Source organism: Apis mellifera, linkage group LG1 (genome assembly GCF_003254395.2).
Source record: "Apis mellifera strain DH4 linkage group LG1, Amel_HAv3.1, whole genome shotgun sequence".
In the NCBI taxonomy this organism is placed as follows: domain Eukaryota; kingdom Metazoa; phylum Arthropoda; class Insecta; order Hymenoptera; family Apidae; genus Apis; species Apis mellifera.
This window is the reverse complement of record NC_037638.1, coordinates 17656608-17682953: the sequence shown is the minus strand read 5'-3', so window position 1 is coordinate 17682953 and position 26346 is coordinate 17656608. Positions and strand designations below refer to the sequence as shown.

The 26346-nt window shown below is 39.8% G+C and overlaps 1 protein-coding gene across 2 annotated transcripts in view; it reads right to left on the bottom strand.

Annotated features, from left to right (window-relative positions):
- LOC725078 overlaps positions 1-26346 on the bottom strand; it is a 58853-nt gene that overhangs the window by 11598 nt on the left and 20909 nt on the right. The window contains exon 1 of one of the 2 annotated variants that reach the window (XM_026444031.1): positions 4484-4960. The exons of the other annotated variant lie outside the window; for it this stretch is intronic. The gene's annotated coding sequence lies outside the window, so the exon portion shown is untranslated. Of the gene's footprint in view, positions 1-4483; positions 4961-26346 lie in introns of those variants that run through there. 2 annotated transcript variants of the gene reach the window in all.

Genomic DNA, 26346 nt, shown 5'->3' with positions numbered 1-26346 from the left:
ATAAGATATACAAAGAATTCGAATCAATCAAGTTATCCAACTTACAAGACACTCGTCCAAAAAAGAAAAATCCAAAATCGATTCGAATATTAAAAAGTAGTAAATTCATCCATTTCTATTCAGCACACGTATCTACATTCCAGACCCGTTCCCCGTGCACGTATGCACGTTGTCCAAAGAAAGTGCAGGTTCTCTGTGATTAGCCAAGGGAAGCCGAGAAGCCTGAGAACACGGAGGCGGGATCTGAACGCGCACGTCCGTTCACGCGGTAACAGGCCGCGGACCGACGCGAATTTGCGATAATAACGAAGGACAACGGACGGATAGAATCGCGGGAAACCATAATCGGATCATTGCCAGCCGTGACTCGTCGCAATCGCTCTCCCCCATCCAGGGAATCCTCGTCGATGCGTCACACGATGCATACGAAACGCGTTTCCCTATATTTCGGTCCGAGAGATGGACTATTCCTCAGCTCGAGAAATTCCCATGGAACGCGCCACGGGGGAAGCGAGAGGGATGAGTCATCCTTTTTCTTGTTCGCAAGATGAGAAAAAGATGCCGACGAGACGAGATGGACCAGATCTCTCCAAGACGTTAACGCATTGCGATCCGTGTCACCTTGATTCACACAGATGAATTCGTTCCTCTTTTGTTCTACCACTTCCTTCTTCTATAGATCCCATTTTAACCACTTCCTTTCCTCTACTATGCTCGTGTAACGGGCCTTCTTCGACATCGATCTCGTTCGTTTCGATCCTGCCGTTGTGCTTCTTCTCTTTAAAACATTTGTGATTCGACGAATGGGAGAGGATATTGGATTAGGGGAGTAGAAGGTTCTGAGGTCGTTGAGAAATCGTTTCTTGAAGTAAGATGATAAGTATTATGGGATTGCACTTTTAAAATAGTTATAAAACGCTTTTAAGACGCTGGAACGATCTCGAGGATTGTCTGATCTTGATGTACACTTTTTGTATACAAAGTATCACATAACGTGATTCGTAATATTTGAAGGATAAAGCAAATTTCCATTTAAACTTTATTTCTTTACGAGATGAAATAGAGTAAAGAGTAAGTTTCGGTATAAATTTACGGTACCGCGAATTAACTTAATCAACATTCATCGAGGCTACGTATTAACGATTCTTATTAGATCAGTTTACTAGGTTAGTGAGAAGAATATAAGGTTGAATCTCGATCCGAAGAAAAATTGGTGGAATTCAACGTGTATCTCTAATGAAAGTTCCAGTTCATTTAAGATCGATAGGAAAAAGTGACTCCGGAAAGTCGGTTTTTCCCTCGATTTGCTCTGGACTGGTTATCTTCCTATAAACACACGTTCGAGGGATCACTATGATAGAGGTGGTAATGAGGCAGTCGGAACCGGTGTAATTTCTGTTATCGAGATAAACGCGCGTGCACGTTAACTCCTCCTAATGGCAGGGATGGGGCTCCTTTCAGGACTGTTAATTGCGAAGCTGCGGCTTCTCGCGGAAATCGACAGCTTCCCACGAACCAGAGGCCTCGATTAAAAATGTGACGCGTCAAGTTAATCCCTCTTGAACAAATTGTTTCGATAACATTCAAATTTATTTCTTAGAGATACAACCCGAGCTATTTTAAAAGTTTACGATAGAAATATATAAAAAAAAAAATCGTATAAAGAATTCTTTTCACTGTGTCTTAAAATTATTTTTGTATCAATTTCAATCAGATTATTCGTCGTATTTAATTGAGAAATTTCACGATTTTCTGGGATAAGTGGAACGTGTCTAAAGAAAATTATCGATCCCTTAAGGCATGATGAATACCGAAAAAAATATTTGCCAATTAACAATACGATTGGCTGAGAAACAGGGACGGAGGATGGCCGGAGGGGAAGGTGTTCGAAACAAACGGGGTCTCGTTGAACTATTTCGTTAAAAGGTTTTGTTGTTTGCATTGCGCGACCGTATCAATCCGTTCGCCACGCGTAATTATTATTTGCTCGCTGGCGGCGCGGTTAAACGGAACGGAAGGTGTTAAGCGTGGGATGACCGGCTCGAGAATACGAAGGAGGATGATGGTCGTTAATCACGCGTAATCGCACAGACCGCATGCGAGCGTGGGTGGAGGATCGCGAGTATGTTAATCGTTAAATGCCAATGCTACGATTTCGCGTGAGATATCACCGATCGACAGCCCAGCTTGTCTCGAGATAATGATGTTAATTACTAATCAGAGATATCTGTGACGACTAGCTTAGAAGATAAATGATTAATTCGGTTTTGAAGGAAAAGATTAAACTTGGCTAATATTTTTTTCAATTTAGATGCAAAATGTCCTCTTCGTTATTTCTAAAATCTCTAAGTTAAACAATGTTCCTATATCTTTAAGATACTCTTTATACTTCCTAATCATCCAACGTCCAAACCAATTCAATATCTCTTTTGTCGAAATCACACAATCGACGATGCATTTGGATTGAACGAAAACGGATGGAGATTCGATCCGATGTTTCTTCCTGTTAGGCAAGGCAAATTTGGGGCAAAAGGAGAGAGGAGGGGACGGATGGGAGAATGGTTAGAAGGCGATTCTTGTTTCAATTCCGTTATTCCGAGTCTCTGGAGGTTTTCAGTCGCCTCGGGCACGAAAATCTTGGAGCGGGCGTGGATCCGCGTCGCGAGAGGGAGAGCGTAATTGGCGCGGTTCGTGGTCGCTCGCGATCTGCCACGATCGTCGCCGCGAGCGATTCCACGTCTGTGAGAAACGTAGCCGGAGTCCTCCTCGCTTCGTTCCATCCTCCACCCGCAGTTACATTGCCGTACAGTTACGCATTTGAAAGTCAGATCGCAGCGACAAGCGTTGTGCGTAATTTACGAGCGTTTTCCGTGTGGCGATAATGCCGCTTCGAATATCGTTCCACAGCTATGAATTATGACTATTTGTTGATATTCATAAACTTCCGACTTCCAACGATCGCTGGAATAAGAGAATAATACACAGAGTACGTGCATTGATTGTAATTCTCGTGTATGAAGAAATGTTATGTATATGCGTTTATTCCTTCTTTCATTTCCTATTTCTTCGTGTCTTATTTTATTCTACGAGTATCGATTAATTTTTTAGGATAAAAAAATTTGTCGAGCTTTTTGATTAATTTTATTACCACGTTTTTGTAATTTGAAGATTTTGTATCTCTCGGTGTGTAGAGGTAATTTCGAAAGTTAAAATTCCCGACGAGTTACTTCACATCGTGTTCTAGGCAAATGGAGGCAAATGGATACTCGACGCAACAATTTATAAAAGATTCCACGCGTTTCTTGCGAACATCGGGCGTTGGGTCAGGCTGAAAAACCATACTCAATCGGTTGAACTCGAACAAGAAGTCGACCTCATCATATTTTCCGTCATGTTAATAGCCATTTTACCGTTCCTTCATCAATTCCAATGTTTCAATCTCGGTTTTCGTTCGATTAGCGAACCCAAAAGTCGTTCGATTTTCGATGTCTCGTCACGCGTGGAATTATCAAGATCTGTGGGAACTCGAGGAACAACGAGCATCCTGTGAATTCGAACCCGTTCGAGCGAGACACGAATTTCGAAGACAGAAGAAGACGTTCGACGTTCCCCTTTATCCTTGAAGAGGTTGGCACAACTGTCGCGGTTAAACGGAGTAAAATATCACTTTGAGCAATCGTGCGTATCAAGATCGAGGAGACGTCTGGCTGCCTCTTTTTGACGAGCGAATTTCTCTCTTTTGTCGGGAGGGGAAATAAAACTAGGGAAAAAATTGTCGAGAAATGAATTGAGAATAAGTCGGTACGGTAAGAATTTTTACTCTTACAAGGGTATATATCTTGTAAGAAAAATTTGCCCAAACAAATTGGCCTTTTTATCGTAGATATCGCAGCTTAAATTTACTATGACCGATCAATAAGATAAGAAGTATAAAAATGAAACGTAAATTTTTTTCTTATGGATTAACAGTGGAAAAAAGAGATGAATTCGAAGCTAGACATTGGTATTTCCCCGTGTTTACGCACGACAATTCGTAGCTATGAATTACGTGCTTTCCAGCCGACAGTCATTTGTGGTTAACCAACGATCACTGTCTACAAGACTAGACGAGAGGGATGATGGATTATTTTCCGATTCTCATCCTGGGAGTAAGAACGACGACAAGGGTGCGCTTCGAGAATTCACTTCAAACATTTATCCTCTTTCATAACGTGCGTCAAAATTGACATCTTCGACAAATATCGTCCAAACTTATTTCCAAATTTAATAATCTCTTCAAATCCTTTTTTTTTTTCATCATCCTCTTCAAAAATTGGACGAATCACGAACGAGAAGAAATCATCGTCAAAAAGGAACGTGACCAATGATCGAGGTCAATCGATAATCGCACGGTAGCTTTAATAAATAACGTTAATTCACGATCGTAATTTTCTGACCGCTGCATGCATCATCGTTCGCTATTAGCTCATAATGACGTAACTACCGGTATAAAGAGATAGCAGCATCATTCAACCATCTTCGATGTGGCTAACACGATCGTACGAATATATATCCTGGATCGATGACCTTGAACGATCGGATCGAAGGATTCACGATGATAAGGTGCCGTTGCCTCCGTTCGATTTGATCCTTTATGAATGTCTCTGGGATTTACGGTACATCGTGGCGATCCCCTCGATAAAGTATCCGATTGATATTACAATCGTAGCATTGCGAACGATTCGAAAATAATTGTCGATCCAAGCTTATATAGGCCTCTTTCTTCGATAGATCGAAGGATAATGAATTCGATTTAACCACGTATTCAAGCCGATCGTTCGTTCGTTAGGTTTGTAGGAGCAAATTCTGAAAGAACATAGATGAATTAGAGAAGAGATCGATTAGAACGAACATTTCATGTTTAATTTTTTTATCTTTGAATATCGGAGTTGTTATCAACGATAAAAATCGATCGATGAAAAGAAAAAGCTTTACAAAAGAAATCGCGTCAAATTTTATACCCGTTCTTCAAGACATTCGAATACTTGTCTATAAATCGATTTAAACGAAATATTCCTCGTACCATTTCTAATTAATATCGATAGTCTAGCAAATTCACGATTCGACAATCTTCTCCCACGATTCGACCTCCCAGTTCGATGAAACAATAATAAAAGATGGTATGCGAGGAAAAAAATCATCCCTTTACGCTCTCTTCCGGATTTAACGCGTATATCTAACCTAATCCGTAATTTATCGAAGCACGCACTAAAAACTCTCCTTTCCCCCGCGGTACATCGTATCCCTTATCCGCCTTGATCTGCCGTACCAACGATTCATTAAGTTATCAATAACACGTCGAGGATCGGTAATCACCAGTCCGTTTATCCCTGCCTCGTACACAAAGTGTCCATCAACCTTACTTCCTCCACACCTGCGCGATCCGTCTAACGACTCACTAAATCGTCAATAACGCCTCGAACATCCTGTCGACGGATTCGATTTATCATTTGATCCATCTCCGGTTAAATCTGACCGATAACTTCGACTCGTTCGCCGATAAATCATTCCTTTTTTCCACGCTACGATCGATGGGGATCGGTTAAAAAAATCCGATAACGCGCGCGATTTTTTGATTAAATACGAGCGATTTCGATATCGAGAGGGCACGTTTCATTTCTTATTGCATTCGAGATAGAGTCAAGACAATCGCGTTTACAGTAAAGTCATCATAAACGCGAAAGCTTAAATAGAAATTTATGCTTTTCCAAATTTTCTACTCTCGAGATGTGAACGAAAAATTCGATAACGCGCGCGATTTTTTGATTAAATACGATTTCGATATCGAGAGGACACGTTTCATTTCTTATTGCATTCGAGATAGAATCAAGACAATCGTGTTTACAGTAAAATCATCATAAACGCGAAAGCTTAAATAGAAATTTATGCTTTTCCAAATTTTCTATTCTCGAGATGTGAACGGAAAACACATAGATAAATTTTTGATATTCCACGAATCGTTGACTATATCTTACGATACATCTTTACGATATTATACACACTGCTACATAAACGAATTATTCCTAGCATGTAAGAACGTAATGCCACGATCGAAATTCCAATCCAATATCCGTAAATTCCACGAGTTTCAATCGAGACACCTGGCCAACGATCGTACCAGCTTTATCGCAAGTATTCGCGAAATTAACCTGACCTGATTCACGTAGGACGGGATTTCGGGCGTCCATTGAGGCGTGGATAAGTTATACGCTTGGAAACTTCATCATTTCCCCGAGGACGTAAATAGGAATAATTTCGCTCGCTACAAAATCTTCCATCCCGATCTTATCCATCGCTTTTTCAACATTTATCGGATCGCCTCCCCAGGAATTCAATTTTACTCTTATCCCGCGCGTCGTGTCGTTCGTTAGAGACCAACTACCCATTTTTCTCCCCCCTTCTTCTCCCCTTATCGATCGACAACGTTGTATCCCAATTCCCGCGAATGGAAGAACGAAACAAGAAAGGGAGGAAAAATACGGGGGATGAGATCGAGAGGAAGGAATGATACCGTTGCTTTTAACCGATGCTCGGCCGAGATTAGGCTAATGCGCTAGCTCGCGATAATTATAATGCGGGAGTGGCGGCAAGAAAAGGAACGAGGCTCCTCTTCCATATCCCTCGTAATCGATTAATTTAATATAATAATTTGAAAGAGCTGCTCGAATAGATTGATCGGATCAGATAGAAAAAAAAAAGGATCGAGGTATAAAAGGAATTTGTAAATGTAGTTACACAACAAATCTAATCAGGACCGAGCTTGGTTCGAGAATCGAGAAATCTTAATCGTTTATTTACCTTGAAAAATATTAAATTCCATCGATATCCTCGTTTCAATTAACAATTTTTCTTCGGAATGTGTTCGGCACAGAATACATGATTCTTGTTATATATCCATTTAATATTTTTCTACCATGGTTTCTTTTAAAAACCACAGTTTTTGGAATGATCATGGATTCGATCGTTTCATCTTGGAACAGAATTTCATCGATCGACAATTCTCCATGAAATTAACGATCTAAGATCCCTTCTATCCGACACTATTAGCCATTGCTTGTCTGGAAATTTTTCCAGAAGATGATAGGTGGAAAAAGCCGAGGATAAAAGAAAAAAATAAACGAAATAATGATTTGTTCGACTCGTTACCAACGTGCGTTCCACGTGTGTTCAAGGAAGAACCGGATGCCTGGATTTCCTCGATTTCTACTCATTTTGCAAAGAGGGGGGCAAATCAACGTCTTCCTGCTCGTGTAGCCACACGCGTTGCTTCGTGCACGCGCCCTTCTTCTCCATTGTGAGTATTCATCATGGACGACGGTTTCTTCGCGCTGGTGGAAAATGCTGTTCTACATGTTCAGCCTACTGATCTTCTGAGCAATTGGTTGAAACGATTCGCGGAATGGCTTCGAATCGTGCCGATTCCCCTCGAAAGAATGCCCGGTAATTGTTTCGCGATGATTTCTTTCTTTTTACGCGGAGGATGTGCGTTTTTGCGGTAGCCAAAGTATCAAGCGAATGGGCTTCTCTTCGCCTCGATAAAATTCTACGAGAATTCTGGTATCTCGAACCGATATCTCGATACGATATCTCTTGGATCATGCACGTAACATGAGATAGAAACTGTTCGACGATAACGAAAAAGAAAAAAAAAGAGAGAGAAAAGGATCGTTAATCGTTCGACTGTTTAACATCGCACATGGATTATGGGAAGAATAATGATCGTTATCTTGGATAGAATTCGTTGAGCAACTTTTGATCGACCAAGCGCGTCGATCGACCTTAATTATGTTAAGAATCGAATGAATTAAATTTTAATCGAGTGAAACAATCGACTGTTTTTACCGCGAAACAATACGATTTCATTTCGCAATAGTGATAGTGACATCTTTAATCTCGCGATAATTAATAGTAACTTTTGAAGAAACAAAATAAGGAAATCGAGGCAAGGTAAATTCATATAATACTCTTCCCTTATTCCCTTCCCATTTCCATTATTTCTGCTCCACCCTTATCGCTCAATTTCCTCTTTAAAAGAATAATATAAACGATAAAGAAGAAGCCCGTTTAAACGAATTCCATTCAAAATCGTATAAATTCTTACCCAACAAAAATCTCGAAACATTAACAGTTCAGAATCGCGGAAAAAGATATTTTCTGGGATATCGAACGCGTCCAGAAATAGACCGTGGACGATTCGGAGGATAATTGCGGGCATCGATCGGTCGAGCCAGCTACTTCCAGCTACTCCCGATATCCCAAGAATTTGCGTCTAACGACGGGCAACCATCTCTCTGTCCCCCTCCCCATCTGAATTCCGGGCCTCGATAAATCCCAGGTGAAGACGAGCGCGGAAGAGAATGTTCGGTCACGCGTGGTTGCGGCCCTTTTAGAGCATTTTCCGATCTCTTTCTCGCTTAAGGAGATCCGCGTTAACCCTCCATTTACATGTTACATAAATTACGCAGGATTAGAAACGTGTACCGTGGAACAGTTATCTTTCGAGAGGTACGAATCGAGGCGCGTAAATGATACGGAGGATGAGGGTGCGATTATCCGGAGGCGTTTAGACGCTCAAACGCTGGTTAAGCGTTGACTTCTGTTGGGTACCGATCTGGATTGGTTTCGATTGTTTTGCAAGGTTGGGAAGGAAGTAGGTGCGCGATCAAGGGGATTAGAGAGGCCGCGTTGATTAGACGTTGTTTTAACACGGACGAGGAGTAGAGATATTCTCAGGTTTCGTACGCTTTTACCGTTAGATTCGAATGATACTTTGCGTGATTTTATGCGTATCGATTAGGAGGAATCGAAGACGGGATTGGACGGAAACACGGGGAGATATCTGACTTTAAGAAGCACGTTGCGCGTTAAAAATAGAGAATCGAAAGTAATTTTGATCGAGAATATTTAATTCAATTATAAGCAATGGATGTTAGAAATATTTGCCATAGGAAAGTAGATGTTAGGGATAAGAAAATTGTTTGTAATCTGTTAAAACTCGAGTTAAAAATACGTAGAATTACTATATTGATTGTTATATAACGAAATATTATGTCTACGATCGGATATTATATGGTATTATCGCGTATCTGGTTTGAGTAATCGAGTCGATTTCATCGGATAATTACCAATAACTCTTCTCGATACTACTTTCAAAACTTGCCTATTCAAATTTTATGCTCGAGCAACAACGATCAACTAATTCTTCCAATCGATCATTCTAAATAAACTCGAAAACCGATTATCGCGAATCAACTAGAATCTAACTCTCAGAGAATTCAATCGAAGATGAAGTTTATCTCCAAATCCTTATATCCTAAAAAAGATAAAAAGTTTATAATGAATCCATTTCTTTGAAAAACATTGGACAAATATAAACGCATATACTCACAATTTATGATATCCTTTCTGGAGGATGCAATTCTCTACGAGATATCTTTAAATTCTAAAAGCCGAAACGAACAGTTTGCAAAAACTATATCGATTCTTTATTCATCAAGTTACAAATTTGCATCAGATAAACATGCAAGATCAAATAACCTCATCACTCTTGCGTTCGTTTCGGCCTCTGGATATTCCAAACTTGTTGAACACGATGTAAGAATCATTTATACATTTCACATATTCGAAAGAAAGTTGGCGGAAATGCGAGGGGGAAAAAATGGCGTAAGAAATGATCGGGCTCTTCTTCCTGGAAATTCATTTAATAAATCAACAACGGTGAATCGGCCGCGGATACGGGCGCACGTCGCCCAATCATTATCGGTTCATTAACTTCTTCTCGCCAGTCCGCCACGATTAGCCCCGCGACGGTATCACGCGCGAGGAAATATAAAGTTTTTCACCGCGTCGCGAACCCAACTGTTTCGAGCGTGGATTTCTTGTTACCTGGCATAATAGCTTCGCCTGAAATCGTAAAGATGCGTTTCCCGTTCCAGCATCGTTTCCCCGTTGCTTTTTCGCACTCCATCCCTTCCCCTCCAATATCATTCGAATATGATTGCCGATCGCTAACAGGATCGTCCAATTTATTCCCGTGTTTTCGAGATATCGGTGACACTTAACGGGAGACTTCACCAATTTAATTCTATACTTGGATATTCGCGGGATCGTAAAGAAGCGGGAAATAAATGCTCGGAATAGTGTTTCCCAATCCTTCTTTGAAATATTAACTTTCGATCCTCTTCTATATAAGCAAGATTTTTACAATCATTGCAGTATTTTCTTCTTCTAATATAATTAATAATAGTACGTTTTCCAACTTGAGAGAAATTTTCGTGGATTATGATATTGGATGTAATTAGTAATCGGGAATCGATCTCTTGGAAAAATTTTCGTATCGCTTTCTGTCGAAGATTGAAGACGATTCGTAGATTGAGAGTCACTGGATTAATAACGTTGTATCTTTTTAATTCGTTGAATATTTTCCAAATAGCCAGCGATATTATCCGTTCCATAAATTGTAAGAGTCTCCAAGTGAATAAAATTATTTCAATTTCAAAGAATTAAAACTTGGAAAAGCTTTTAACAGCAATTTAATTCGTTGTAACGATTATACTCGATGATATCTTCACTCCTTTATGTAGTTTTCCTTTATGTAGAACGTATCGTGTAGGAGAAAATGAAATGTAAAAAGTCGGATAAGCGAAATTTGCGTGCTCGTGCGTGTCGTGGTTAGCGGTGATCGAGGCATTTTTTATCGGGTAAAAAGAAAAAAAAAGAAAAAGAAAGGAGAGACAGCAATCAGGAAGAGAGAGGAATAGGAACGTGTGACATGTTGCGTTGGTTGTTGCGTTTGTTGACAGGTAAAATGAGATAAAAAGCGAGAAGATGAAAATTTTACACCAGGAAGCATTTCATTATGAAAAATTGTACCGATTTATCCTAACGAGTATAAAAGATCTAACGATTTCTCGGTACGTTGAACGTCAAATTAATGATGAACCGATTATTTACGGAATACACGGTTACCAAAGAAAGAGGATAACCGTGAACCAGTTAGATTTAAAGATAATCACGAGTCTTATACCATGTATAAGATATATAAAAAGAAATCTATAAATAAATTACCAACCAGACTCTCCACAGTTTTACTCTCAAATATATTCCATCGAACAGAAACGCAACATCATCTCTCCGTCTCCTCTGTTCCCTTCCTCTCGCCGAGATGAAAATTTCTATATATTACATATATTACTCCGCTATTTTTCCAGTTTTAATCCGAATCGATCAAAATATCAGAAACAGGATCGAAGAAGAGTATATAATAGAGTATCTTGATCCGGTTGTCACGCTAACGTCCAAAGTAAAGTTGTATTAAATCATATCACTATAGAAGAATATTCGTCGCCTATTGAATTCTTGAGAGATAAAAGGAAGGATCCTGTCGGTGAACGCGCTGCCCTGGGAAATAGGACAGAGCCACGTTACTTCGGTTATCTCATTTCGCATGGTTAAGCTATCTGCTCGCCTTTTTCCTACCCCCTCCACTCCCCTTTCCTTTTTCCACCGGGGCCGCGAGGATCGGATATTATAACTGTTTATTTTAATCTACATCATCGGCATCTACGCAACGATAAATCTCGTCGGACGTCCATACCACCATCTCGTACCATCTCCTTCTTTCCCTTTATTCATCTGTTGCATCTCTTCGTCTCCTTTTTCACCTCTTCTCGCTCTTCCTTTTTCCCCCCCTAAGCCTAAGTACGCTCCTCTCTCTGAGCGTAATTTGAGCCCGCGTGTGTGTAAGTACTTTCGTTTCGTTCGCCCGTGTGTTACGACAGGAAGCTGGCCGTCCGAACAATGCACGTCTGTATCTGCTTGGCGATCGCGAGATCGGCCGACGATTCGCCACGCGAAATAACCATTAATAACGAATCCCCCCGACCGGATGATTTTGGCCCCGACTGCCAACTCCTCATCTCCTTTTCCATGTGCCATTTCGCAAATGAATTGCCACCTTCATTGTTTCGTCGATCCACACACCTGGTAACTGGCTTCCAGTTAATAAATCTCCCGTTCGCAACTTCTGTTTCGAGATAAGGGATCGAAATACCTAATGGTTTGTACGTGATAGATTTCTGTGTAACGAGACACTCTTCGTCCTAAAAATTCTTCTTCTTCTTCTTCTTCTTCTTGCGCGAGAACAAAAAAAAAAAGGGATTATTTCTTGAATTATTTTTCAGATGTAATCATTGAAAAACGTAATAATAGATTCGATCGGTGATATTTTTCCTCTTAACATAATTAAGCAATGTAACTTTTCTCATAAAATGATCTATCTTATCCGTAAGAGATAGAGACTTTTTAATATTTAATCCTGAAATCTACTATCCGGATCTCAAAATGTAACAACTAATTATGCAAATTTCGACGTTGACCCGATAAGAATCCCGTATTCCTAACAAATTTTTTTTAATTCTTTCTATTTGATAAACGCGATATTCACCTCGAACATCTTCCTCCAACTGCTCGATACGATATCAAGGCTTGACGAGTTGAAACCGAACCAGTCGAGCAAATCGTAAAAACAGCCTCGTAAGACTCCAGTTTCTCGACGGTTACGATCTCGAAGCCAGAATTGACACGGCTATCCTCACGTTTGCGAACGAGTATCAATTTTCCTCGAAAATTCCGAGTTCCACGGGGAGTCTCTCGTTTTGTTCGAACCGGGAAGGAACCGTATCCCGCACGCTCGAATCGATCACCCGTCGTCCATACCGTTACGAGCGCGCCGTTTTCCTCCATGACTGCGCACCTGCGATCGATCCTTTAACGCGAAATCCCCATCCATAACATTTGAATCCCGATCATAAGACTTCTATTTTCCGCTCTGTTCTCCTCGTTCCTCTTCTAATGGAATCGCTTACCGTTTCTTGCGAGATATATCGCGCGTTCGATATTTAATAAGACTTGAAATTCTTGCGATGATTTCTTGAAATCGCGTGTAATTTTGGTATTTTGGTTAATCGAATCGAATAGCGGAATTTTTTTCTTTAAACGGTTGAAAAATCGAAGTTTAAACAGGAATACGAGTGAATTTTAAGTCGATCACTGATTAAATTATTTTTATATGGAATATTCTATATAATAAAATAATGCACACAAGATTCTAACAGTTAATCGCGAATCATTTCGTTTGTTCGAATCTATTACTAATTTAGTTAGCGAGTCGTCTATGAACCTATTGCAAATACTGATGTTTTCCACGATCATTGATCAATCAAAAAAAAAGAAGGTGAAGAATAAAAATTTGCAATAGGTTTCCAAGACTCGCACATTTATGCCAATAAAATGATTAACACGTCTAAATTAGCACAGTTTCGAGTATCCTTTATCCACGACCAAGAGAGAAGAAACGTAATAAAAGCGAGTAATGTTACTTGACCCGCAGTTATTTCAGATGTTCAATCGATTTAAAAATCGTAGAGCTCATACTAAGCCAAACTAGGAAAATTGGATGGGGAATGAAAATTATTTTCCAGATGGAAAAACGAATGAATAGAGAATTTATTGCCGAGTAATAAATTATTTCTCCAGCATGTGGCTAGTTTGACTCAATATGGTAAACATTAATCTGAAAGTAATTCGTATCGATCGACGTTTTTTGTTAACGATTCGTAGAACGGTTCTTCTCCCCCCAGTGATAAACTATCGATTCGAAAACAAAGATTCTTGCGACGAATGTTTGCTTCGAGAGATTATTTAGTCATCATTATTTATACAACGATGGAATAATAAGCTAAAGTAAGGATTAGAAATTTCTGGCAATTTGAGAGAGTATCGAAACAAAAAGAAAAATACTACATCGAATATCGCGAGTAGAAGGGCAACGAGTCGAACGATCTTTCCAACCTTTCCAGAACGAAAAGCCAGATAAATAATAGAAAGAAAAAGAAGATACAGGCGAAGCCGCTCGTTGATTAATTAATCAGCTGATTGATTAATAGAAACCGCGGCGAAAGGATAGATCACAAAAGACGAAAGGGTTCATCGTACTTTACAGCGGCGTTTGGGAAACAACAAAGAGTGCATGAAAATTACGGAAAAATCGAAGCGCGCGTTAATCACTCGTTTGATTAATAGATTCCTGTCGAATGGTACGTCGAAAAAGCCTAGCCTCGAGTTTATGCGCGATATCATCTTTCATACTCGCAACTCGTGTTATTATCGAGCAAGCTCGTGAAAAATGCCAGCTCGTTTCTCAGGACTTTGATGAAACGGCAAATTGAATTTATGAGAGGGAGTCGAGGAATTGGCAGCAAACGTACCGATTCTCGGACGGAGAGAAAGAGAATATAAGAGAAGAAGGAGAGGTTGGAAAGATTTTCGGACGAATCATTTCTCGCGTCTTTTCGACAAGCTTCTCCTTTGCTCGACTACACTCTTACCTTTAGAATGGAGAACGTCCAATCGTCGGGAGGGAAGAAAGGAAGAGCGAGGAACACGGCCAATTTGCGAATCAGTTCTCCATAAAATTGCTCGACTTCTCGAGACCTCGGTGTGTCTTTGTGTCAGAAGATCTGGGACGTGAATACACCTCGAGGCTTGGTTGGATTCCGCTTGGAAGAAGAGGAGAAAGAAACACGGCTAATCAATTGGCAAATTGTTGCCCGTTACTCGAATCGACCACGACGAAACGATTCTCTCGAACTTCGACTGTTATCCAGCTTTCGTACTCTTTGCAACTGTGTTGGACAAGACGAGACTCCCTCGAGGCTATATCCAGCAAGATTAATCGAAACGGGGTACGACACTCGATTCCCTGGAACGACGCGCCGTTTTCCAAGAGGGGCCAGGCCTCCACCGTGGTGGCGTTGGAACGATCGATGGAACGTTGCCAATTATTGGATTCTCAAGGATCGAGTTCGTTGATCGTGGCAGGAAACTAGGCGAATCTACGAGGAGAATCGAGTCCTAAAGTCCATTTGGTCGGCCGATTGTAGGCTTCATGGCTCGTTCCATTTGCTGAATGCTTTATCGAGCGGTTGAGAGCTTCTGGTATTCCAAGAGCTCTTCATCGTGGAGATGTTGGGATGATTGAGAGGTGTGTACGTAAGCGGTGATACGAATTGGATCGATGTTGGATCTCGCTTGAATAAAGTTTACGATAGTCAAATATATTGGTAAGAGTTAATATAAAAAATATTAAAAAGTAAATGGCAAGAGAATGGAAAATTAGAACGTAAAATTAAATTTGATTCGGCTTACGTGCGATCGGAACGAAGGTAACGCGCAGAATGAGTCAATCGTGTAGTAAATGTAAACAGCAGCGAGCGATATAATACGTAAACAGTTTCGACGATTCGGAGAAACAGAATGGTCGAAAGTCGCTTTGTTTTCCATTAGTCGAGATTCCACGAAATATTTACATTATTCGATGGGAAATAACATTTCTTTCTTCCGTTCTTATTATCTTTCCTCGAACGTTACACTACGTCGTTAAATTTTGTTTGTGATTTTAATAAAACTTTATTTTACGACTCTTTGATCAAAATTAATTATCGTCTATCGGGATATAATATCGTTTTACGGTAAAATCTGAAATGCAAAGACAGATTAATTAAAATGATAAAAATCGTTACTAAATTCTAATTACTGTGTAATCGATCGATCGATAAGTAATTTTAATCTATGCCCATAAAACAATCTAAAGATTCCTTTTCAATGATAATCGATGATTGAAATCTTGTTTACACACTGTACTTAATTATTTTTTTTTTCCTTCTCCCCCGTTATTATTTCACCGTGTGTAAAGATAGAAAATGGTGAAATTGACTATTATTTTCTAAAAGTTGAGATAAGATTACAGGAATCGGTGTACGATGATTACAACGTATAAATAGAAACTATCTATCGCCGTTTGATATTTTAAGAAACAACGAAGCTGAAACGCTACCGGACGTTTCGCAAACCGGTCCCCATTTCAAGTTTCTCAAAGAAATTAATTAAACACCTGTCGGTCGATAACTTATTTTAAAAAAAGGGATACTCCAATTATAAATAGATACGTTCGACGGTATTTTAAGAATACCAAAAATATGATACCGGATGTTTCACGACCAAGTCCCCATTCTAAACCCCTCGAATCATCTAATTACTCGCCGATTGTTGATCTTATTGTGGAATTATACCGCTACACCGGGAAACCTGCTCCGGTAACAGTTCTCCTTCGAGGAAATTACACGTTGAAGGAACGCCGATACGCGTGTATTTATTAGACGCGGGACATAAATTTCCCTTAAGACCTTTGGTCTCGAAGGCAAATGATGATGAATTACCGAGAAAAGGCAATTTCCTTTGCAAGTTGCGGAGGATCGACAATGATCTCGTGGTGAAAAGGCGTAGAGCGAGCACCGTTCGTTTAACGTTTGTTCCAGACTTGGAGAGGAAAATCCGGCAAATTAATCATCCTTTGGTCACCGACTTGCCCCAATTCTTCACATCGTGATAGTTCCGCGATAACATCGTGCTAAAAATTAATCGGTGCATTATTCGAAGGCGAGGCCAGCTTCGTTCTGATGTTAGATCAACAACGATCGTATCGCAATCCCCTCGCCGATTGGATGGAAAGGGATTAAACTTGTGCTATACAGGGTGTTCTACGATGCATTTGGAGAATTGAGAACAATTTCCTATTCAATTAACTTATTATCTGGAAATTTGTGTTCTTAAATATAAGTAGATTCGTTATAGCGCCATTTTAAAGTATCTGAAAAGACTTTGATCTCACTCTTGGCCTCTAAATCTCAGCCAAATTTTAGATTAGTCAGCATATTAATACAAGAGGTAAAAAGTGAAGATGCATTTTGTCCCAATTACGCTCTGTCATAACTGAAAGTACGACTCTTGAAGAATTAATTTCACGTCTATAAATCGATTATCAAGTATCGACGAATCTTTCCAGAATCGTGTCTTTGATTCTGAATTCAACGACCATTAATTCGTTTCGAGTTGAGAGTGCATATCGCGTTTTATTTTGCACTGGAGATATACCCTGTATCTAGAACTCGGTTGCCGGGTATCGATGAATTTTTCCACGGGAACCTTTGTGGTCGTATTTTTTCCGATACAGCATCGGGTGCAGTAGGATGTCTGATGAGACAGGGGACTGGTCGTAACGCGATCCTCGTAACCGCGGGCTAGGATAACTAGGTAACGGGTAGCACAGCACAGCCGCTAAACACGCTCGTCCTCTTACACTGCATCCTGAAACCTTCACCGAGTATTCAGGATACGCTGCGTGTCCGCTACCGGTTGTTATAGCGGGACAACATTACGGGGCGGCTTCCATCGCATCGAAATTCCAATCTGTTGCGCCGTATTCATCGAAAGAGGGGGAGAAAAAGGAAAAGAAAGGGGGATACAGGCTGGGTGGATGGGATTATTTTCGTTAATTAATCGGATTAACAGTATCCAAAGCGGTTGACGACTTGTCACTTGATGGACGTACGCTCCGTCCAGTTGCTTTTGTTCGAGTTCGATGGCTTTTGAAGCGGCTTTTCAAGGCCAACGAGGCCTCTCCATTCAAACGATCTTCCTTGGCTAAATAAATAACCGTGCATCCTGTGATACATTTCGTCGAAACAATTAACGACGTCCACCTTGTTAATTACTCGGGGAAGCCGTGTGCCTCTGTGCATTCAGATGAGAGAAACGGGGCTTGGTTCTTTTTACGAGGTGTTTACGAGTTCGTTTTAATGGAATTTTAGGTAAACCCGTTAATTTATATGAATTGATCATTGTTGAAATCGATGTATAATTGTTAATAACGTTGATAAAATACTCTTTTAAATCCAATTCCTCGATTCCATTCTCCTTAATTTGTGTGACGTGTAACAAGAATAATATATCATGCGTTTAATAATTGTAAAAAATTCAGATTACTTGATCAGCAAAAAGTATCTCATCCGATTCCAGTTATAACACTTGTTCGTTTCAATTTCCAACAAGATACTTTGAAGCAAAATATTTGGATCGAGCAAATTGATCTAAATTGCGTTGAAGAATGTCGAATCGATCGTAAATGTTATCAAGAGATTCGAGAAAATTTCAAAGAATTTAATTAAAAATTATATCAAATAAAGATCAATTTCGTCATTTATAATTTTTTTCTTCAAACGATATCAAATATTCTATATTCCAAAGATTATAATATCTGCACCATGAATCGATTCAATGATATTATTCAAGAGTTGGAAGCAAAATCTACGTCATTAAACAACTAACTCTTGGAAATCTCTTAGACACGATTCAGACGCACATCCTCTTGATCTAACCCCAAGAGCCTTTGCCTTTCAGTTATACACTCGTTCTGTCACGTGTACCCTCTCGAGCAAAAGCGGATCCGTCTTGAGAAATCGTGCGCGTTAACGCGTTTCCCACTTAACGAACCGTTACTGTGCGAGCACCTCTTAATCAAAGGACTGCATTCTTGTCTATATCTATGCCAGAAGGATGGAAATTCACTGAGAAGAGGATCTCTCTTATCCCGACAGATCAAACAGATCGAACCTCTCCTCCCGTGGCAAGTGATCAAGGCGATGAGAACACATGGTGCTACGGTAATACAGACTTTTGCTCGGTTACCATGACTTCCTCCTGGCCACTTATGAGAAAAAGCAATGGTAGGAAAAACTAGTTCGTGCGTGTCATTTATTAGATTTGTTACATGAATGGTAAAGAAGTGAGCGTGTATGATAGCGTGAGAAAATTTTTTTATAAGAAAAATTGATTATGGAATATAATTCCTGAAATATACAGATTTTCGTATTGTGAAGCTGGGAATTTTGATAGAGATTGGTATTGAAAGAAATATTCTTGAAAAAAATCATTCGGATCAAAAGTTATTAAAAATGTTTCATGAATTTGTACTGTGAATCTGTTTCAGAAAGATCCAAGGAATAGGATATAAAAATATCAAAGAATTCCGTATAAAATATAAAGTATTCCTAATCCTCGATAAATAATTTAAAGATCAGACTAATAAAGTTGTCTCTTGAAATGAACGGTCGAAGATTGAATCGAGGCTCGTATACACATAGCGTGCACGTCAATCGTAATGATCGCTGACGTGGAACGAAGAAGCTATGTAAATACAAGTCGAATGAAATTAAAGAATCGATCGAGAAAAATAGGGCAACGGCAAGGATATTCATCGTTTCCATTTTACGACGTTCTAAGAGGAAGCTGGAAACGCATGTAACAGTAAAAATGGATTATAAACGTTGTTGTTCCATCCACGATATCGAGATAACCATTTTATGCAAAACGGCCATCGTCGAATTCTTGTTTGCCGCAAGAATGATTTTATTTTTATACAAAACGAGACGAGAGTTTACGTTTAAACAACGAAGTGGTTGATGAAAATTGCACGATAAGAAGATAGATGATGGAAACTACACGAATCGAAGGTCAGTCAAATAATGGTGGCAATCGCGTAGAAAATTGCGAATATCAGGAATCCTTTCATTCGTCGGTTTTATTTTTAATTCGATATCTTGTTCTATTATGCTCTATCGCTGCAAATAGAACTTCTACGCTTGAAGCGTCGCCATACATTTCTAAGTATATAAATGAAAGGAAATCGCTTTTCCAATGTTAGATGCACATTGGCAAATAACAGTATTAACAATGGTATTCATAGTATTCGTCAAAGTGGATCTTCGTTCTTGAGAAATCTGAATTTCAAGTTGAATCTCTCTTTTGATTCCAAACTTCTTACTTCTATCACATATTTCGATATTTTCTTTCATTCATCATTTTCACATTATGTAAGTGATTATTAGAATTATTTCAAACAATTTTGCACACGCCATTTACATACACCTATGAAATAAGATACGAAATTTAATACCTGATAACCTGGTTTCTCTCTAGAGGAGATCTAGAGAAGTCGCCATAAAGACCACACTCAAGACCAATTTAAAATCTGAAAACAAAATTGGTAAGTATACGTATTACGTCTAATATCAAAGATTTAGCTTCTGAAAAAAATCCTCTGAATACATAGGAAGTACAAAATTGACCGCGCTATCGATCCTCGAGATCTTCTTCCTTTTTCACCGATTTTCTCCACACGGAATCCCGTTCCGGGACACCGCTTAGCGGTCTTAAACAAGCATCAGAAACACGTTGCATCGATGGAAACAACGCGAACAACAAAAAGCCCCTCGAGAACGCATATTTTATCAGGCCTCATTTAACCGGCCTTAAATTTTCGAACGCGGCCGGTTTACTTTCCTTCCTCGAGCTCGAAGCAACCGATTAGAGAGATACGCGTGCAAAAGTCGAGGAGTAAGTGGACGACGGAAGGAGGAGGATGATGATGACGACGAGGAAGAGGAGGAGGGGGATGCACGAAAGAAGAAGACACGGAAGGAGGATGAACGGGACAAAAGAAGAAATGCATATTTACTTGGTCGCATGACCGACCAAGAAATTTAATCCCGAGCGATCGACCGCAACGACGAGGAAACGAGGCGACGCGGAAGAACAATGGCCCCGTCGTCGTTCGTGTAACGTCCTCATCCTCCGCTTGTCGTGGCTCTGCACACGCTCTGGAATTCCATCGAGGAAACGTCGAGAGGTGGCTGGTCTCTCTCTCTCTCTTTCTCTCCTCGTGCTCTCTTCCCCTCCCGTTGGAAAAGCACGGTGAAGAAAGCAATCGACGCGTTACACACGTGACGTAACGGACACGTGCTCTCGAGCCGCCTCTCGCGATCGTTTCCGCCGCGTGGATATGGCATCCTTAGTGTTTCCCAACCTGTGCATCTTCCGAATGAAAGGATATTTTTATCCGAAATTAATTATTTCAGAAAATTTCCAAGATTTATCGTCATTTTTGGTAATTGTGGAATCACGATTAATTCAAAATTATTTCATGGCAGATTATTCGATAATATTAAATATTAAGTACATCTGCAAATGTAGGTTTTTTAATAATAATGATTTATATTTCTACGAGTAAAATATTATATTTACTTTGTTCTATAAAATGGTACTTTTTGTGTAATGTATGAGAAAGATTGGGAGATTATTTATTTATTACAGAACAAAGTGGAGAAAAGTTGAGAAACACTGTGTTGTACAGTTTTCCTTTTCCTCTTCATCCCCTTCACGGAGAAGACTCTTAAAAGAATTCCTCGTTGAGTGCAGTTTGCCATTTAATTGCTCCGTTAACGTGATAAGAAATATCTAAGAAATATGTGTAATTTACATAGCAAACATCAATCGTGGCTTTCTTTTTTTAGTAATAATGAGAATGACTTGTTGTTACAATTTAGTCCGACGTATAAAATAAATTAAGTTCGTTATCGTTTTACTCCGTTGATCAGGAATTTATAGCTCGTTCGAATCTGTTACATCGTCTTTATAATACTTTTATTTAATTATCGTTTACAATGATTCATACGCAGTTTACGGATAACGGGATTGATACTATGTACGTATTAATTATATTACCTATAGATAATATTCATAAAAATCCTTCCTTTTATTCGTTTCTTTAAATAATAAATAGATTTCGAATGACCAGCTTTTCGAAATTATCAAATACTCTCGTTTCTCTGTTCTCGATTAATTTGAATCTGTCACTGCTGCAACGAATCGATAGAAATGTTCTATTATTGTTCAAATAATCATCAAGATGTATATCTCTTATATAAAATCCATACCAATTACATCAAACTTCCTCCTTTTGCTTAACTTGCAAAATCTATAAACCTGTAGTATCCTGTCAAAGATTTCACAACTGAAATATACGACTCGTCTCATTAGCCGCTCATTAGCGATCGGCCGATTTTACGCTAATAAAATCGTTCGTGATAAACGATTATTACGTCGCGTATAATCGCGAGATCTTGTTGAACCACGCCACAGGCGGTGCGAGGCAAGAAAGCCCGAGGAACAAAGGAATCCAACGCGCCACAAGAAACGCAAAAGTGTGCAACAAATCGTCTCGTAATCATCCCCCATCGAACTTTCACGAAATCTAAATCTAAATCTTTTCTTCGACTCCGTTTTTCCTTCTCCCCATTCGCTGCTCGTGTACGCTCGTCCACTCTGGCATTTACAACCAAACTCGTTATTTATTAACTTCGTTACTATTGCTATTGTTTATTATTACCGGCCCAAGATTTAATGGAATGTAATGACGACATTTATCTATCTATATTTATTCGTTTTCTTCTTCTCTCTTTCTTCGTCCATCGTAAGAAAGTTCGAATAGGAGTTGCATACACCGCGTAAATCAACCCCTAGCAACCGAGAGTTAATCGGTGTATCGTAAAATCATTTATACGCCCCTCCTTGCTAAAATGCAACCTTGCATCGATCGTTGGGTGGATCGTTATTGCACCCGTTTTGCATGCTTGCAGGCAAACGTGGGGAATCGATGACGCTTAATTGACAGACTTCATCCGCGATGAATCAGTGTTGTTGGGGTGTATATCTAGGTCTTTCGATCGATAATTCTTAAACAGGAAGACAGAGGAATTTTGCACGGTTCGATGGCGCATAAATAACGATGCTCGTGTCCACGGAAGTATCAGTTATCGAGGATAGAAGAATAAAAGTCAGGTCTTGTGGAGCCGAAGGCATTGTGATCGTTATTGGCACAATATAACTTTATCAAATACCATTTATCAGACGCTTGTACACTTGATTCTCTCGCGTGGAGGGAAAAGGAAATCGGTGAATCGGCGTTCAATCGATTTAATAATCAGCCGCATTCCATCCGGCGCGAAAAAACATTGGTAACAATTGATAACAAATTCCGCGCAATTCTTCCAATCAATTGCCACTCCAATTTTAACGCATCTCGAGGATAAGATTCATAAATCATCACAGTCACGGATGAAACAGGGTATAATTCGCTTCATTCGATTTCCATTATCATTCCTTCTTTCGTTCGAATCCATGGATGGAAAAATCATCTTCAAGGATCGTTTATTCATCTTCTCCTCGTCTGTCAATTTCTCGAATGCGGACACATCTACAGGGTGTTTCTCGGAGCAAGTTTGAATCCTCTTTCACAATTGAAATAAAAAGTTTGTACAACAACATGGGAATGTTGCAACTAACATTATTTATAAAATTTACTCGATAATAACATATAATACTTGACATAACATATATAATGACATTACATTACTAATACGATATAACCACTTTGATGAAAACTGTACAACCTCGCAACTTTCGTGAGAAATATTTTTTACAAAAATCTTAATAACACACTCAATAATCTAAGATATTTTGAGATGATGAGTTGGAGCACGTTCTATACGTACGTACATTCATGGAAGATAGATGCGCGGCAGTGAGAGATTGTATTCCGCGAATTCAATCTTCGTTTTCGCTGTGGGCGCGATTTTCAGTTCATGAATAATCGGCGCGAAGCACACACGACTGGGTATAATGAGAGAATAACCGAGGACATTTACTCGGGGCGCCACATGGAACGGGACCGTTATCCTCGCTTCCACGTCACTCTCTTCTCTTTTTTTTTATTTTTTATTTTTATTTTTCTCACTGCACGACCCGGTCAACCGATGAATTTCGAATTTTCCACGGGTTTCCACCGACACCGCGGTGCCCCGGCAATTATTGCGGTAAATGCGGATGAAGGATCGGAGAAACGACTGTATTAACGATGAATGATTGATGGAGATTTTGCGAAGGAGTTAAACTCGGTTCGAAGGGATAAAAACGGGATAGAGTGAATGGAAGAAACGTGATACTTACGGAGGAGCTGTAGTTGGAGGTTCTTACAAAGAGCTTATCGTCCAACCAAGAAATGGAGAGAATAATAACTATAGAACTACTTATTTTGCATCGCTTTTACGGTTTAACTTTTAACGCTCAACTTTGGAAGTATGAAAACCGATCTCGTAACTCAGTGTTTCTCAATCCGTGTTACTTTTTTAAAGAGGACGCGAAGATTCGATATTTTTCTTTGCGCAGAAAAACGCGCAATGTGGTTTATCCGAGAGTATAATTAATCGTGTTACGCTCCATTGCGGATCGTTGTGAAAAATCTCTTTTAAAAATTTAGAAAATCCCTCCCCGTACTAGCATAAATTCTCCGTTCCACCCCAATACTCTTACGCGATCAAATGTTTGCTCGTTCCATTTCGAGCAAATAAACACGTCACAGTCGATCGAACGTGTAATCTCTGACGCTATCGAAACAGCTTCCATACATCTGGATGATGGACGATCTATATCAGCCTGATCATCTTCTATTATCTGATTTTTTCACGCGCATTTTCATGATCCATTCCAACATCACACTACCTCTTCAAAAGTGATCCTGAAATGAAGATAAAAAAATAAAAGAATCGTCGCCCGTTAGAATTCTCTTATCGGTCAATTCTATTCATCTTTTAACATTTTAATAAATCTAAAATTTTTAAAACGCGTTTATTAAAACGCATGAACGAATTATTCATAAATGTAGTAGGCGCGTTCGATAATATTCTTTAATCACGAAAGTATGAAAGGATTTACAACGATCCTATCGGAGAAAGATAAACGAAAGCAAGCTCGTTATTACACGAGGCAACGATCTGGCTTTATCGTGTCGTTTTGTATCAAAGTAGCCGCACTAAATCAGGATAAACAGCGTTTTAACGGTACGCCCGTGAAAAAAAACATTATTCTACGCGGACAATTACCTTCGAGTGAAGTATTCGCGATGCTTCCAGCCACTTCTCGTCGTTGATCCTTTGTTAGTAAGTATTCCGTAACTCGATATCATCCAGAAATCTAGTTTATCACCGATTACTGTTAAATCGCATGGCGATATATCTCGTTATCGTATAAATTGAGCTTGAAATACACCGTCTTCATCGAGATTAATTGAGCTTAAATAAAGACTTCTGTTTCTCTTCTATTTTTGAACATGATAAATTCGAACGATTTTACTTAGATTCGTCCAGCTTACTTTCCTCGTGATTTCAATTTTTCATATTTAGAAATTTCCCTTCTCTTTCTGTTACTTTCATGTCACCCTGTGTATACCACCATAGAACAAACATTCCTCACGACTCCAGTTCCCTCCACCATCACTCAAATCGGCTACTACGTACACCTCCCAAGAAAACAGTTAGTCACAACATCGCCCCTTTCGTCCCCTCAGATAACGTCTCTCCAACCATCTTTTTGCGACATAGATTTAATCGTCCGCGACAGAAGAACGATCGCAAGAAACGCAACAAGAGATCTCTTGCTGCGATCCCGGACAATGCGACGACAGAAGTCGTCCCGTGTCGACGTCTCGGCCGCGAAAAAAATCATCTCGAGCTTTTGCAAACGTCCCTCCCCTCCCCCTTTTCTCGAGGCAACCAGTCTCACGACGCACTCCTCCTCGACAGTTTCGAATAATTTGTACAGGCGACGCCTGCAGGTCGTGTTTCCCGCCGTGAAAAAGTCGAGCGGAGCCGAGAGCGAGCGATACACGCGATTACGAGGTGACTGATTGTCGAGGATGTCACCGGTGTTTCAAGGAGCGTGCAAAGAGATCGAAAAACGTGTGATTAAGCGAGCGGGGAAGACACGCTGTTGGATAAGTGCCGAGGATTCGTGATGCGTGATTACTTTATGTTATAACGGGCTTCTCCAATGTTTTGTGTTGGATCGCATGGTGCGCGCGTGTGTTCGTGTGAAATGATTTCGCGATTGGTAGGCATTGAGTGCCTTCTAACGGCAATACGTATGCCGGTTCTTTTTGTTAAATACAAAGAGAAACGTATGGATAATTGTAGAAACACGTAGGTAGGTAGGAAATTGCACGGAGCAATTAGAGAATGGAGTATCCAGGTCGTTGTCGAATTTTTTTTTTCTCGAGTTTCTAAGTTCTAGCTTCCGAGTGGTCGCCACCTACGCTACATGAGAGGATTACGTGGATATTTTGCTGGGTTATCGACGATCGAAGTATTAGTAATATTGTCCCGGATAAATGGATTTCTATTTAGCATCCGCTTTGAGTAAACAGTGAGAAGAGGGAAGTTACTTCGTCGTGAGTCGTTATTCCCCGTTTGCAAAGGGTATGTGGGTTTTTTTTTATCGAATTGGGTTATGGAAAACGATTACACGATTATTGCACAAGAATTGCAGATGGTTTAAACGATCTTTGACACGGAGTTATCGTCCCAGAAGTGTAACGAATGCGTTCCGCCTCCGTTTCCGTCGCAGTTGCTATAATTGCGCGATACTTGCGTCATCGTGGAACAACCGTGCTTTATTCTGCGCTTTGTACCGTTTATTGAAATTGATAATAGCCATTGATAATAGATTTATGATTGGAGC